The sequence below is a fragment of the Rattus rattus genome, chromosome 10, assembly GCF_011064425.1.
Source record: "Rattus rattus isolate New Zealand chromosome 10, Rrattus_CSIRO_v1, whole genome shotgun sequence".
Lineage (NCBI taxonomy): Eukaryota > Metazoa > Chordata > Mammalia > Rodentia > Muridae > Rattus > Rattus rattus.
Window position 1 is genome coordinate 6,754,268 of NC_046163.1, and position 13,943 is coordinate 6,768,210.

Genomic DNA, 13,943 nt, shown 5'->3' on the forward strand with positions numbered 1-13,943 from the left:
TAACATCAAGAACCAGAGGCGGCCTCCAGGAACTGAAGGTGGCCTCTAGTAATTAACAGCAGTTTTTGAAATTAAAGGTAGCAGCCAATGACTGTCCGTGATATCTAGTCTCTACCCAGAAAGACACCACAGCCCTTGTCCCAAGTGGCTATTAGCCCAAATGCTTGAATTACCCTAGATGCCTAGAACAAATGAAACTCAAGACGGATGATCAAAATGTGAATGCTTCACTCCTTCTTTAAAAGGGGAACAAGAATACCCTTGGCATGGAAGAGAGAGGCAAAGATTAAAACAGAGACTGAAGGGACACCCATTCAGAACCTGCCCCACATGTGGCCCATATATATACAGCCACCCAATTAGACAAGATGGATGAAGCAAAGAAGTGCAGAAGTGTAGATCGCTCCTGAGAGACACAGCCAGAATACAGCAAATACAGAGGCGAATGCCAGCAGCAAACCACTGAACTGAGAATAGGACCCCAGTTGAAGGAATCAGAGAAAGAACTGGAAGAGCTTGAAGGGGATCGAGACCCCATATGAACAACAATGCCAAGCAACCAGAGTTTCCAGGGACTAAGCCACTACCTAAAGACTATACATGGACTGACCCTGGACTCTGACCTCATAGGTAGCAATGAATATCCTAGTAAGAGCACCAGTGGAAGGGGAAGCCCTGGGTCCTGCTAATACTGAACCCCCAGTGAACTAGACTGTTGGGGGAGGGCGGCAATGGGGGAAGGTGGGGAGGAACACCCATAAGGAAGGGGGGAAGGGGATGTTTGCCCAGAAACCGGGAAAGGGAATAACACTCGAAATGTATATAAGAAATATTCAAGTTAATAAAAAAAAAAAGAAGAAGAAGAAGAGGTAAAATCTGTACCACCCGAGAGAGCCTGAAGTGGCTACTTCCACAAACAGATGTCCAGCTGAGAAGATAAGCCAGTTCACATAGCATCAGGAAAAGTTCAGCAAAAAAAATTTCAAATGATCCTATTAGTATCCCAAGCTACTTAGTCATGGAAACAGTGAGTTAACAAATAAACACATTTAAAAATAGTGACTATGGAAAATTTGCCTGCAGCAATAGAAAATTAATTTACCTGATGACTCATATTCACACAGAAATAGATAGTAAAAATACCAGTGACATGTGGAGTTCTGAGTCCTACTCCATATCACACCTAAAAATCCACTGGCCCAACCACAGTGAAGCTGAGACTCCAGTAGCCTCCAGCATCCTCTATCACGAATGCAGCCTAGAAGTCTTTTTGATCTGAATGACTTGTCCTTTACACATCCTGAGGAACTCCTTCAACCCTTCAGGAGTATTTTGGGATTTCAGGAACAACTATCATTTGCCAACCTGGGCTAACATTTGACTATGCTTCATAGAGCTGTCCAGAGCCCTGCATTTGGAGACCCAACACCAGGACTTGGAGACGCTGAGGGACTTCTTAAAAACTCCTTGTAGTCTTGGGTGTCTCTACTCAGTTTTTCTATTATATAACCAACATTTCAATGGAAAAGAAGACTGGTATGCATGTGTATAGTCACATGTACATGAATAGCATATATAACTATGTTTTAGTATCTACTCTCAGGGAGGGAGGGCACGAGGGAGAAAGGGAGTGAGGGGGGAAAGTATTGTAAGAAAGGAGCAGGTATTTTTCTGCAGTGTTGACTGGTGTTTCTTTAGAACCTAAACTTTTACTCAACATATATTCTCAGGTAGAAAACAGTCAGAGAGAGACAGGGGAGAAGAAGGAAAGAGCATAGAGATGAAGAAAGGATTGAAAGGAGACAGAATAGCTGCTGGGACTGGGCGGTCCAATGAACTAAACAAATTAATGTAACCATACTGAGATGTTCATAGGTAAGTATAGCCTCTTCCTGTGTCAGGTGCTCTATGGTGCTGTGGTGATATAGATGAGGACTAGTGTTAGTTATAACCCACCTGCTCGGGGACAGCAGGCATCACAACTGAGTCTTTATCTGACACAGCCCTGGTGCCTTCAATCAGTCACGGTTCGAAGCCAACTGAAGAAAGCATGTATATCATTAGAAAGTCTCACAGTGACACACCACTGCCACCTAGGAATCTCCTTTTGATAAGCTGCCTCCTGTCACATGGCTCAAGCACACAACAGTGAGGCCATTGGGGAAGGCCCACAGTAATGTGCAACAGCTTTAATAGGTCAATCGTTAAATAGACTGCTGAGTATGTAAGCTGATTAATAGGAGCAAGTATGGGAGAGACATTTCCTTTAACTTTCAGTTTCCCTTTCTAGCCAAAGACAGATTTCTGATATGATTCTAAAATGCATTTAGTTGGGAACCCCAACTCTAGATTTCTTTGGCAGAAAAACAGCTTTCAGGCAATATTTCCCTACTCTGTCACCAGTCTCTTGGCTTTGAGGATCTAAATCCGATCTAGTTGATGAGCTTCCTGCATTATTTATTCCTGAGTAAATTAGGAAACCATTACCACCTCACCTCATAATGCTTTAGCAAGTCTAACCATTGAGCACAAGGATGTGCGGTTCAAATTATTTACACAGTGTCAGCATTCATGTTCAACCTTCACAGCTAAAAGAGAAGAACAACTCCTCATGCCTTGAACCTTAAATGTGGCCCACGGTTAAATATAACTGAGTCAAAAGGGAATGCACTGCACTGTGCATGAACCCTGTTCTGCCTCGAAGGTCATATCTGTGCTTGTGCAGATTTGCAAGAGAAGAGTGGAGTCTCTGTCTCTCAACGCACTTGCTCTGCAGTATGAGGTTCAGGTTTCTTCCAGGAAAGAACCTAGGTTTCAAAAGAGAACAGCATTGAAGTAGACTACCCATCAGGTGTCCACTGCAGGTGTGCTTTGACTGCCCATCAGGTGTCCACTGCAGGTGTACTTTGACTACCCATCAGGTGTCTACTGCAGGTGTGCTTTGACTACCCATCAGGTGTTCACTGCAGGTGTGCTTTGACTATCCATCAGGTGTCCACTGCAGGTGTGCTTTGACTACCCATCAGGTGTCTACTACAGGTGTGCTTTGACTACCCATCAGGTGTCCACTGCAGGTGTGCTTTGACTCAATATGTAGTCGTGGATGACCTTGAATTTCTGATTTCCCCTGCCTCCAACTCCTGAGTGAGTGCTAGGACTAGAGGCCATGTCCAGTTGATGTGGTGCTGAAGAGCAAACCCAGGGCTTCATGCATGGCATCCTAGGCAAGCACTTTACCAAATGAGCTACATCACCAGCCCACTTTAATGCTTTTTATGCTCAAGGTACTGGTTGCATTAGAAGAGTCCTCTAGAGAGGTTGGTGAGGTGGCTAGCCCTCAGTACTTGCTAACAAGCCTGGTGATCTGAGTTCAATCCTGGAACCCACACAGTGGAAGAAGAGAACCAACTCCCACAAGTTGTCTACCTGACCTCCACATACATGCCATAGTATACACACACACACACACACACACACACACACACACACACACACAAATAAATTAATAAATAATATTGTCCTTTAAAAAGTGAATCCAATAAGGTACATATATTTATACTGCTGTTTATATAATGAGGTTTATTATAGGAAATTGACTGACTAGAGAAATTATGAAGACTGGTATACCCCAATTTCTCCAGTGTAATTAAGCAAGCTTCAGACCCAACAACTAATGGTTTTCTTCAAGTCACAAGCAGGGAAATCAGGAAAGCCAATGGTGTGGCTCCAGTCTAAAGCCAGAATGGAAGACCCAGGATGGGTTTATTGTTCCAACCCAAAAACTAGAAAAAGACCACGGTCCCCGTTTGAAATCTGTCGAACAACACAAATTCCTCTGCTCTGGAAACAAAATTCTTTTGTTTTATTTTTCAAGCTGCCAGCTGATTGGATGAAGTCCACCACACTGGGGAGAGCCATTTGCTGAACTGAGTCTGTGGATTAAAACGTTAATCTCATCCAAAGAGACCCTCACTAATACCCACAATCATGTTTGACCAAGTGTTCAGAATTGTATGTTCCAGACAATTTAGGTCATAAAATTAACCCTCACAGACATATATGTGGAGGCAGAAAGCAGGGAGAAGGGAGTCGCCACATGCCATACTCAGGGTTATGCAGGGACACACAGCTTCTTTAATTCCCTCGACATGTAGATTTATTCTTTTCAATTTACCCAGGCAGAAATGGACTCAGAGGAGACATGTAACTGTCCCATGGCCCCAGAGTTAATTGTGGGTTCTGTCCCCACTGACTGCATAGCCTTTCTTCCTACCCATCACAAACATGCCCCTGCTCTTCCAGCCCCTGTGAACAATTCCTTTATGCTTCTTCTGTTCATGACTTCTCCACAGGTTTTTTTCTGATTCTTCTTTTTAATATTGAAGAATTAAAACCACTCTTGTTGCAGAAAGCATCCAAAAGGTTTGATATTTTACAGTTCTGCAAAGTTCACCAGTCAGCTGGGCTGATGTGATGGAAGAGGGTGATTTCTCACCAAAGCTTTTGTTGGGATCCACCCACCTGGTACAGCTTCTGTATCAAATCTGGGAATAAGAATCTTCACACCAAGATCTGAAGAAGATTCTCGAAGCATAGACTTTTAAGAAACATAACATTTATGTCTTCAGTAGGAGCTGGTTCTTAAAACTAGATGCATGTATTCCCAGTATCCACACGGCAACTCACAACTATTTGTAACTTCAATTCCAGGGTATCTGATACTCTCTTCTGGTCTCCATGGAGAAAGGCATGCATGCGGTACACAGGTATATGTGCAAGTAAACATCCATTTATATAATAAAATATTGTTTTAAAAAATAGATGCATGAATGAATGAATGAACTTCAGGGAAAAGGCGTGCCATGGAGACCCCCTAATGTGTTTTTCCATAGCTATTGGGGATCAACTGAATGACCCCTTACTGTCAGAGCTCTTCCTGGGAACATGAACAAGCATATATTCACTCTAGATAGAGCACCAATAGTAGACCAAAGAAATAACTCCACCCAAGTCTAGCTTGGGGAACAATGGGTCTAATGAGGGTTCCTCACTGGAGCATGGATGAGGGTTGCTCACAGGAGTGTGGTCTAGGGATTCTCATAGGGATGTGAGGGAGAGGTTGCCTACATCTTCCTCTTGGGTGAAGACATGGGGAGTGGTTAGTTACAGAGGCAGGGATAAGAGCTCACCTATCTGAGCATGGACGAGCTACAGGCAGCTCCACCACTGAAGGAAATGTTTCTCCCCCAGTAAACTCTTAACTACTTCTGTAGTCCTGGAAAGGGAGGGGTTTTATAACTCACTCCTCTCTGCCTATATGTCACGGAGGATGGGTATAACCTTGTGAGCCTCTCCATGATGGTACATTAATGGAGTCAGTCTTGTGCAGGGCAAATTCCTATAATCGCAGCTTTTAAGATTTCAAGAAGGCCATGGCAATGTCAAACCTGGAGTACAGCATTCCAACATACCCTACTGTGTGCTTTGGGGAGTCCTTTGCTCTCCATTCACTTGCCCCTAAGAGTCTTGGCATTTGTTGATTACACCCATTCCCTCTTCAGAGACTGAGGTAGATTGCATTCACTTTCCCATTGCCTAGCAAACCTCCTCCTATTTTCCACAGCCGATTTTCTGAGCAGCAATGGGTTCTAATCAATCTTCCCGGCTTCATTTCTCAGAACCTCACAGTCTCCTCAAGGAGCATTTCAACCCTGATTTATCATCATTATCAGACCCTAAATATTCACCAGATTGTATATTATTTATTACACCTAGTTAATTTCTCTGTCCTGGCCTTATGGGTCAAATCACAGAGCATGCAAAAGATTATCCCTCAGATGTGTCTGAAAGCCTCCACTTCAGTACAGAGCCACATTGTAAAAAGGAGAGGCTCAGCTCCCGCAGAGCAGCTCTGAGGAGCTAAGCCTTCTCTACCTTTAAAGACTTGCCTATTCACTGACTAGACACGGATCCTGCATGGCCCCTACACTGCCCATATCCAGCCACAGGCCACAGACACTCCTCACTTCGCCCATCTAGGAAAGATTCCTCATCTTATTAAAAGGATACAGGTGGGACGAGCAGGAGAAAATGATCCCAGGTTCTCTGTAAGGGAAGAAGTGCTTTCAGCTATTCTAGATGAAATGAGAGGTTAACACGGGCCATGTGGTCACTCTTATGGGACAAAATCATGTTATTAACTTGATATATCATGCAGAACAAAGATTACCCAAGACCCGCCCCCAAAAGAAAGTAACTCAAGCCCCAGTCCCTTCACGCATCCCCATGGACTAAGAGTTAAATTTCCCGTCCACTTTCCAACATCCTTTAGAGTGAGGAAATTTTGACTCAGCCATTAGCAATCCAAGGTAAGGTTGCATTTGTAGCATACAGAGAAGAGTATAACAAACAGTAATCACAAGAGAAATAAAAATTAGCACCATGGTGAGCTATCACCTCATACCTGTGAGGGTGGATATTGTCAACATGACTACAAGTATTATTACCTCACATACATGGAGGAGGACAGCTCTCAACGTGGGGGATGTGAATTAGCACAGATGGTAGAACAAACAGAATGGAGGTTCCTCAAAAAAAAACCCTGAAAACTACTTATCCTAAGGTCCAAAGGTCCCACAGGAAGCCAGTATCACAAAGAGATACCTATACTCCCATCCCCATGTCCACTGATGCTCTATTCATAACAGCAAACACATGAAAGAAATTTTTGTCCACAGAACAGATAAAGGAGGTAGGCATAAACATGTAATTGAATGCTATGGAAACAGGCACTGGTGGGTAAACTTGAAAGACATTGTGCAAATAACAAGATAAAGGATAAGTATTGTAGAAAGTGTTCAACATCTTTAGCCACCAGAGAAAGGAAAATTAAAACCAAAGAGTACACATGGACAGACCCATGGCTCCAGGTGCATATGTAGCAAAGGATAGCCTTGTTAGGCACCAATGGGAGAAGTCCTTGGTCCTGCCAAGGCTGGACCCCCAGTGTAGGGGAACATCGAGGGGGGGGACGAGAAGGGGGGTAGTTGGTGAGGGAACACCCTCATAGAAGAAGGGGAGGGATGGATGGGATAGGGGCTTACTGATGAGAAACCAGAAAAGGGAATAACATTTGAAATGTAAATAAAAAAAAATCCAAGGAAAGAAACCTACTTTGAGATGCCACCTTACCCCAGTCGGAATGGCTGTCATCAACAAATCTATTAAGAATGTGGAAGAAGAGAACTCTTGTTCACTCCTGGCAGGAGAACAAACTACTACAGTGTTATGAAAATCAGCATGGAGTTTTCTCAAAAACTAAAAATTGAACTTCCATATGACCCTGAACACAAGAGACCCAGTACCTCACCATAGAGATAAATACCTGTTTATTCCTGCCCTATCCACAATACCAAGAAATTAGATGTCCATCAACAAATGAATGGATAATGAAAATTTGGTACATATATACAAATGACTGTTATTCAGCTGTAAAGAAACTTGAAGTTTACAAGAAATGGATGGATTTGTAAAGCATAATATTAAACAAGGTGACCCAAATTCTAAATGACAAAGTCACATGTTTTCTTTCATATGGTCTGTGTTGGTCTGGGTCCTCTAGAATAAATTATCTTATAGAATAAATATATATATGTATATATGATTTATTAACATACAGGCAAACACACACACACACACACACACACACACACACATGATTTAGAATGGCTTACAAGCTGTGGTCCAGCTAAACCAATAGGAACTGCCTATGAATGGAAGGTCCAAGACTCCAGTAGTTACTCAGCCTACAAGGCTGGATATCTCATCTGGTCTTCAGTATGCATCAGAATCCCAAAGAAGGAGACTCTAATTCCAGGGAATGCCAGTAAAATTGAGAGGAAGTAGGCAAAGAAAGAGTCAGTTTCCTTCCTTCTTTATATAGGCTGCCAGTAGAAGGTGTGGCCCAGATTAAAGGTGTATTTTCCCACTTCAATGATCCAAATTAGAAGTTGGTCTTCCCAAATAACCCTATTAAAATGGGATTCAGAACTAAACCAAGAATTCACAGCTGAGGAATAGCGAATGGCTGAGAAACACCTAAAGAAATGTTCAACATCTTTAGTCATAAGGGAAATGCAAATCAAAACAACCCTGAGATTCCACCTCACACCAGTCAGAATGGCTAAGATTAAAAACTCCAGCAACAGCAAATGCTGGCAAGGATGTGGAGAAAGAGGAACACTCCTCCATTGTTGGTGGGATTGTAGACTGGTGCAACCATTCTGGAAATCAGTCTGGAGGTTCCTCAGAAAACTGGACTTTGTACTACCTGAGGACCCAGCTATACCTCTCTTGGACATATGCCCAAAAGATGCCCCAACATATAACAAAGACACATGCTCTACTATGTTCATAGCAGCCATATTTATAATAGCCAGAAGCTGGAAAGAGCCCAGATGCCCTTCAACAGAGGAATGGATACAGAAAATGTATCCATCTACACAATGGAATATTACTCAGCTATTAAAAACATGACTTTATGAAATTCATCGGCAAATGGATGGAACTGGAAAATATCATTCTGAATGAGGTAACCCAATCACAGAAAAATACACATGGTATGCACTCATTGATAAGTGTATATTAGTCCAAATGCTCAAATTACCCTAGATGCACAGAACACATGAAACTCAAGAAGAATGACTAAAATGCGGATGCTTCACTCCTTCTTTAAAAGAAGAACAAGAATACCCTTAGGAGGGGATAGGGAGGCAAAGTTTAGAACAGAGACTGAAGGAACGCCCATTCAGAGCCTGCCCCACATGTGGCCCATACATATACAACCACCAAACTAGATAAGATGGATGAAGCAAAGAAGTGCAGGCCGACAGGAACCAGATGTAGATCTCTCCTGAGAGACACAACCAGAATACAGCAAATACAGAGGCGAATGCCAGCATCAAACCACTAAACTGAGAACATGACCCGCATTGAAAGAATCAGAGAAAGGACTGGAAGAGCTGAAGGGGCTTGAGACCCCATATGAACAACAGTTCCAACCAACCAGAGCTTCTAGGGACTAAGCCACTACCCAAAGACTATACATGGACTAACCCTGGGTTCCAACTGCATAGGTAGCAATGAATAGCCTTGAAAGGGCACCAGTGGAAGGGGAAGCCCTTGGTCCTGCCAAGGCTGGACCCCCAGTGAACAGGACTGTTGCAGGAGGGCGGTAATGGGGGGAGGATGGGGAGGGGAACACCCATATAGAAGGGAAGGGGGAGGGGTTAGGGAAATGTTGGCCTGGAAACCGGGAAATGTAAATAAGAAATACCCAATTTAATTAAGATGGAGAAAAAATAAAAAAAATAATAATCATTCAGATAATTAATTTTAAAAATGAAAAATGTGTAACATATAAAGAAGTGTTATTAGGTTATCCAACTTTGAAAAAAATCTATATTACAAAGTTATCTTACCTCTAGTTGTCCCAAAAAATGTTATAAAATGAAGATATTAAAGTCTTATCCAAAAAAAAAAAAAAAAAAAAAGTTGGTCTTCCCACTTCAAATCATTTAAATGAGAAAAACTCTCATAGCCATTCCAGATGTAGTTAGTTGAGAATAAAGAATAGTCATCCCATGAGGATCATAGTGCATAATGTATGCATGTGTTTATACAGTGGGTATAAATAAATGTAGGTAATACCTAAAAAACTGGAAAGGCAATCAAAATGTGGTAGCAAGAACAGAGGTGATAAGGAAGTGGGGCAAAGGTCAGGTGACATGAAAAGAGGAGGAGATTGAGAAGAGAAAGAGAGGCCAACATCCTACACACCTGATAGTCACAGAGTAGACATTTAGTACTCTTTATCACAAAAAGATTGACATACGAATTGAAACAGTAAATGACCTTAGTCATTTACTGACCAACTCATGATGTGCACATCCATCAAAGCAGCATTCAGAGCCACATAAATGGACGTGATTAGTGTCTGCATGTGTGTACCTTCATGTAGGCATGCACATGTGTGCAAGTGCACATGTTTGCAAGCACATATGGAAGTTAGAGAATAGACTATCGTCTCAGTCATTCTTCGCCTTATTTTTTGAATCAGGAACTCTCACTGAACCTCAAGTTTACCAATTCAGCTAGACAGGCTGTGAGCACCGGGAATCCTTCCAAGTCTACCTACCCATCCCTGGGACTCCAGTTGCACACCGCCATGCCCAGATTTTTCCTTAGTACTAAGGATCAAACTCAAGTTCTCACATTCCCACAGCAAGTATTTACCACCTAAATTATCATCGTCTCAGCCATGTTTTTCACATTTTAATTAAAATATAAGAATTAGATTGCACAGATCACCTTCACATTCCCCTTTGCAGATGACTATAAGAGCAAAAAGTAACTTCTCTTTCAGATGGCTTTCCAACAAGCTAGGACCCAAATACCAAATGTCCTGTTATGTCCAAGAGAAAAAAAAAATCTGATGAACAGATGAGATTTCAATCAGAAAGAGACCAAACCCTTATTACTTCAGGCTCAGTATTGGCCGTCTAAATCAATAGTGCAAACAAGATTTCTGAGGGAAAGGTTAAAGTAATTGGCAAGACCGCATTCGTGTTCAGCCACCATGAGCATTTTGATAGCAAAGAATTAAATACAAATAATTGATAAGCTCGTTATAAATCATTCATATGCACACCACACACACACACACACACACACACACACACACACACACACACACACACACTGGAGTTATCTCTCTTTATCACCCAAATTTCTGCCAGTATTGGAAAGTGATATAACCATGGATTTCTTAAAATCTTCTATAATCGCAACTCGCTCTGACTTAAGCTGCTCTTGCTCTATTAGACAGGATTTATAAGGACCTCAAAACCAGCTTCTGGGTGAAGTCATTTTGCCTCTGGGTTAAGCAGAGCTATGTTTTGCTTGTTGTTGCACAGGGATGCAATGTAAACTGACTTGCTAACATACCTACATAGTAAGGAGATAGGTGTAAGAGAGGAGGTCTGATACTAACATAAGGTCTCCTTTCACATGAGACTGATTAAAGAGAAGTATTTTTTTTAATAAGTATTGCCTTAGTGTGGTGGTTTAAATGAGATGCCTTAAAGTCTTGGCCATTCAGATATTTGGTTGCCAGTTGATGGGTCTTTGGGGAGGATTAGAAAGTGTCACCTTGTTGGAAAAGTTGCAAATCTGGGGACAAACTTCAGGTTTCCAAAGACTTGTGTCAGTCCCAATGTGCTCTCTTACCTCCTGTGGGTTCAAGATGTGAGCTGCCAGCTGCTACTCCAGCTGTTTCTGCCACCATGCTTTGGTTCTGTTGTCACAGACCCTAACTTTCTGAAACTGTAAACCCAGTTAAATAATTTTATAACTAATTTTGGTCATGGTGTTTCATCATAGCAATAGAAGTAACTAATATATTTGGGCTGTGGACATAGCTCAGCTAATGGGATGCATGCCTAACATGCGCAAAGGCCTGGGTTTCATCTGTAACAGTGTACAAACCAGTATGGTGGCACATGCTTATAATCTCAGCATTCAGTGGGTAAAGGCAGAGAGATCAAATCGTCAAGGTCACCATCAGCTGCATGGTGAGTTCAAGGCCAAACTAGGCTACAGGAGACCTGATTCAGTAACTAAATGGACTAGATAGATAGATAGATGATAGATAGATAGATAGATAGATAGATAGATAGATAGATAGATAGATAGACAGACAGGCAGATGGTAGAGATAGATAGATAGATAGATAGATAGATAGATAGATAGATAGATAGATAGATAGGTAGGTAGGTAGGTAGATAGGTAGATAGGTAGATAGGTAGATAGGTAGATAGGTAGATAGGTAGATAGGTAGATAGATAGATAAATAATAGAGATGCTGGCTCATTTTTGTGTGTCAACCTGACACAGGCATCTCATTTAAACCACCACACTAAGGCAATCCTTATTTAGACTCATCAGAAAGGAAGAGAGGAAGAACCCTCAGTTGAGGAAAGGCCTCCATGAGATCTAGCTATATGCATTTTCTCCATTAGTGGTTGGTGAGGGAGGGCCCAACTCATGGTAAGTGGTGCCATCCCTGAGCTGGCTGTCCTGGCTCCTAGAAGAAAGCAGGCTAGAAAACCAGTAAGCAACATCTTTCTATGGCCTCTGAATCAGGTCCTGCCTCCAGGTTCCATCCCTGCTTGAGTTCCTTTCCTGACTTCCTCCAATGATGTACTATGATCTATCTGTAAGTATAAGCCAAATAAACTCTCCTCTCAAACTTGCTTTTTGATCATAATGTTTTACTGTAGCAATAAAAACACTGATGATAGGTAGGTAGGTAGATAGATAGATAGATAGATAGATAGATAGATAGATAGATAGATAGATAGATAAGGGGAGAGAGAGGGAGAGAGGGAGAGAGAGAGAAAAAGAGAGGAAGAAATGGAGAGAGAAGGGGGGCTAAGTGTGATAGCTTCTACAGTTCTGTGTATGTCCCATAGGCTGCCATTAGTTACTGAACTCTTAAAACTGGTATTGTGACATTACAACAATGCTTTGCGGCAATTTTATAAACCTTTACAGTGTAGTATGTGTTACTTTTCTGAGGCAAACCAAAGGTATATTTCTCAAAATTCTGCTGCCTTCAGCAGCATTTGATGGATAATTTTTATACATTTGAAATAGATAGAGATAAGCAGATTGCAGCTTTGTTTTGGTTACTATTTTTTAGTTATAAACCATGTACCAAGTTTCTAGTCAAGACTGTAGGATAAGTTGAACATGATTGCATTCTATTAGCCAATGTGTGTTTCCTATGCATATAGTTACATTGGCATAAAGTTCTAAACCATCAAAAAAAAAGAAAATGAAAGAATTGATATAGTCAGCTCTCTGCTCCTCCCGGTTCCACACTCAGCCTCATCTGGTAGACAAGATGGTGAAGGTCAATGTGAACAGATTTGGCCGTATTGGGCACCTGGTTATCAGGGCTGCCTTCTGCTCTGCATCTGGCAAAGTGGACATTGTTGCCATCAATGACCTCTTCACTGACCTCAACTACATGGTCTACCTGTTCCAGTAGGACTCCACCCATGGCAAATTCAACAGCACAGTCAAGGCTGAGAATGGAAAGCTTGTCATCAATGGGAAGCCCATCACCATCTTCCAGAAGCGAGATCCCGCTAACATCAAATGGGGTGATGCTGGTGCTGAGTATGTCATGGAGTCTACAGGTGTCTTCACCACCATGGGAAGGCTGGGGCTCACTTGAAGGGTGGGGACAAAAGGGTCATCATCTCTGCCCCTTCGGCCGATGCCCCCATGTTTGTGATGTGTGTGAACCATGAGGAATATGACTACTCACTCAAGATTGCCAGCAATGCATCCTGCACCACCAACTGCTTAGTCCCCCTGGCCAAGGTCATCCATGACAACTTTTGCAACATGGAAGGGCTCATGACCATGGTCTATGCCATCACTGCCACTCAGAAGACTATGAATGGCCCCTTTGGAAAGCTGTGGTGTGATGGCCATGGGGCATCCCAAAACATCATCCCTGCATCCACTGCTGCTACCAAGGCTGTGGGCAAGGTCATTCCAGACCTGAATGGGAAACTTACTGGCATGGCCTTCCATGTTCCTACCTCCAATGTATCTGTTGTTGATCTGACATGCTGCCTGGAGAAACATGCCAAGTATGATGACATCAAGAAGGTGGTGAAGCAGGCATCTGAGGGCCCACTGAAGGGCATCCTGGGCTACGCTGAGGACCAGGTTGTCTCCTGCAACTTCAACAGCAACTCCCACTCTGCCACCTTTGTTGCTGGGCTGGCATTGCTCTCAATGACAACTTTGTAAAGCTCATTTCCTGGTATGACAGTGAATATGGCTACAGCAACAGGGTGGTGGACCTC

General features: G+C 42.5%; 1 pseudogene; it reads left to right on the forward strand.

Moving 5' to 3' along the window:
- The window catches only part of LOC116911552, a 30,188-nt pseudogene that overhangs the window by 10,633 nt on the left and 5,612 nt on the right, over positions 1 to 13,943 (forward strand).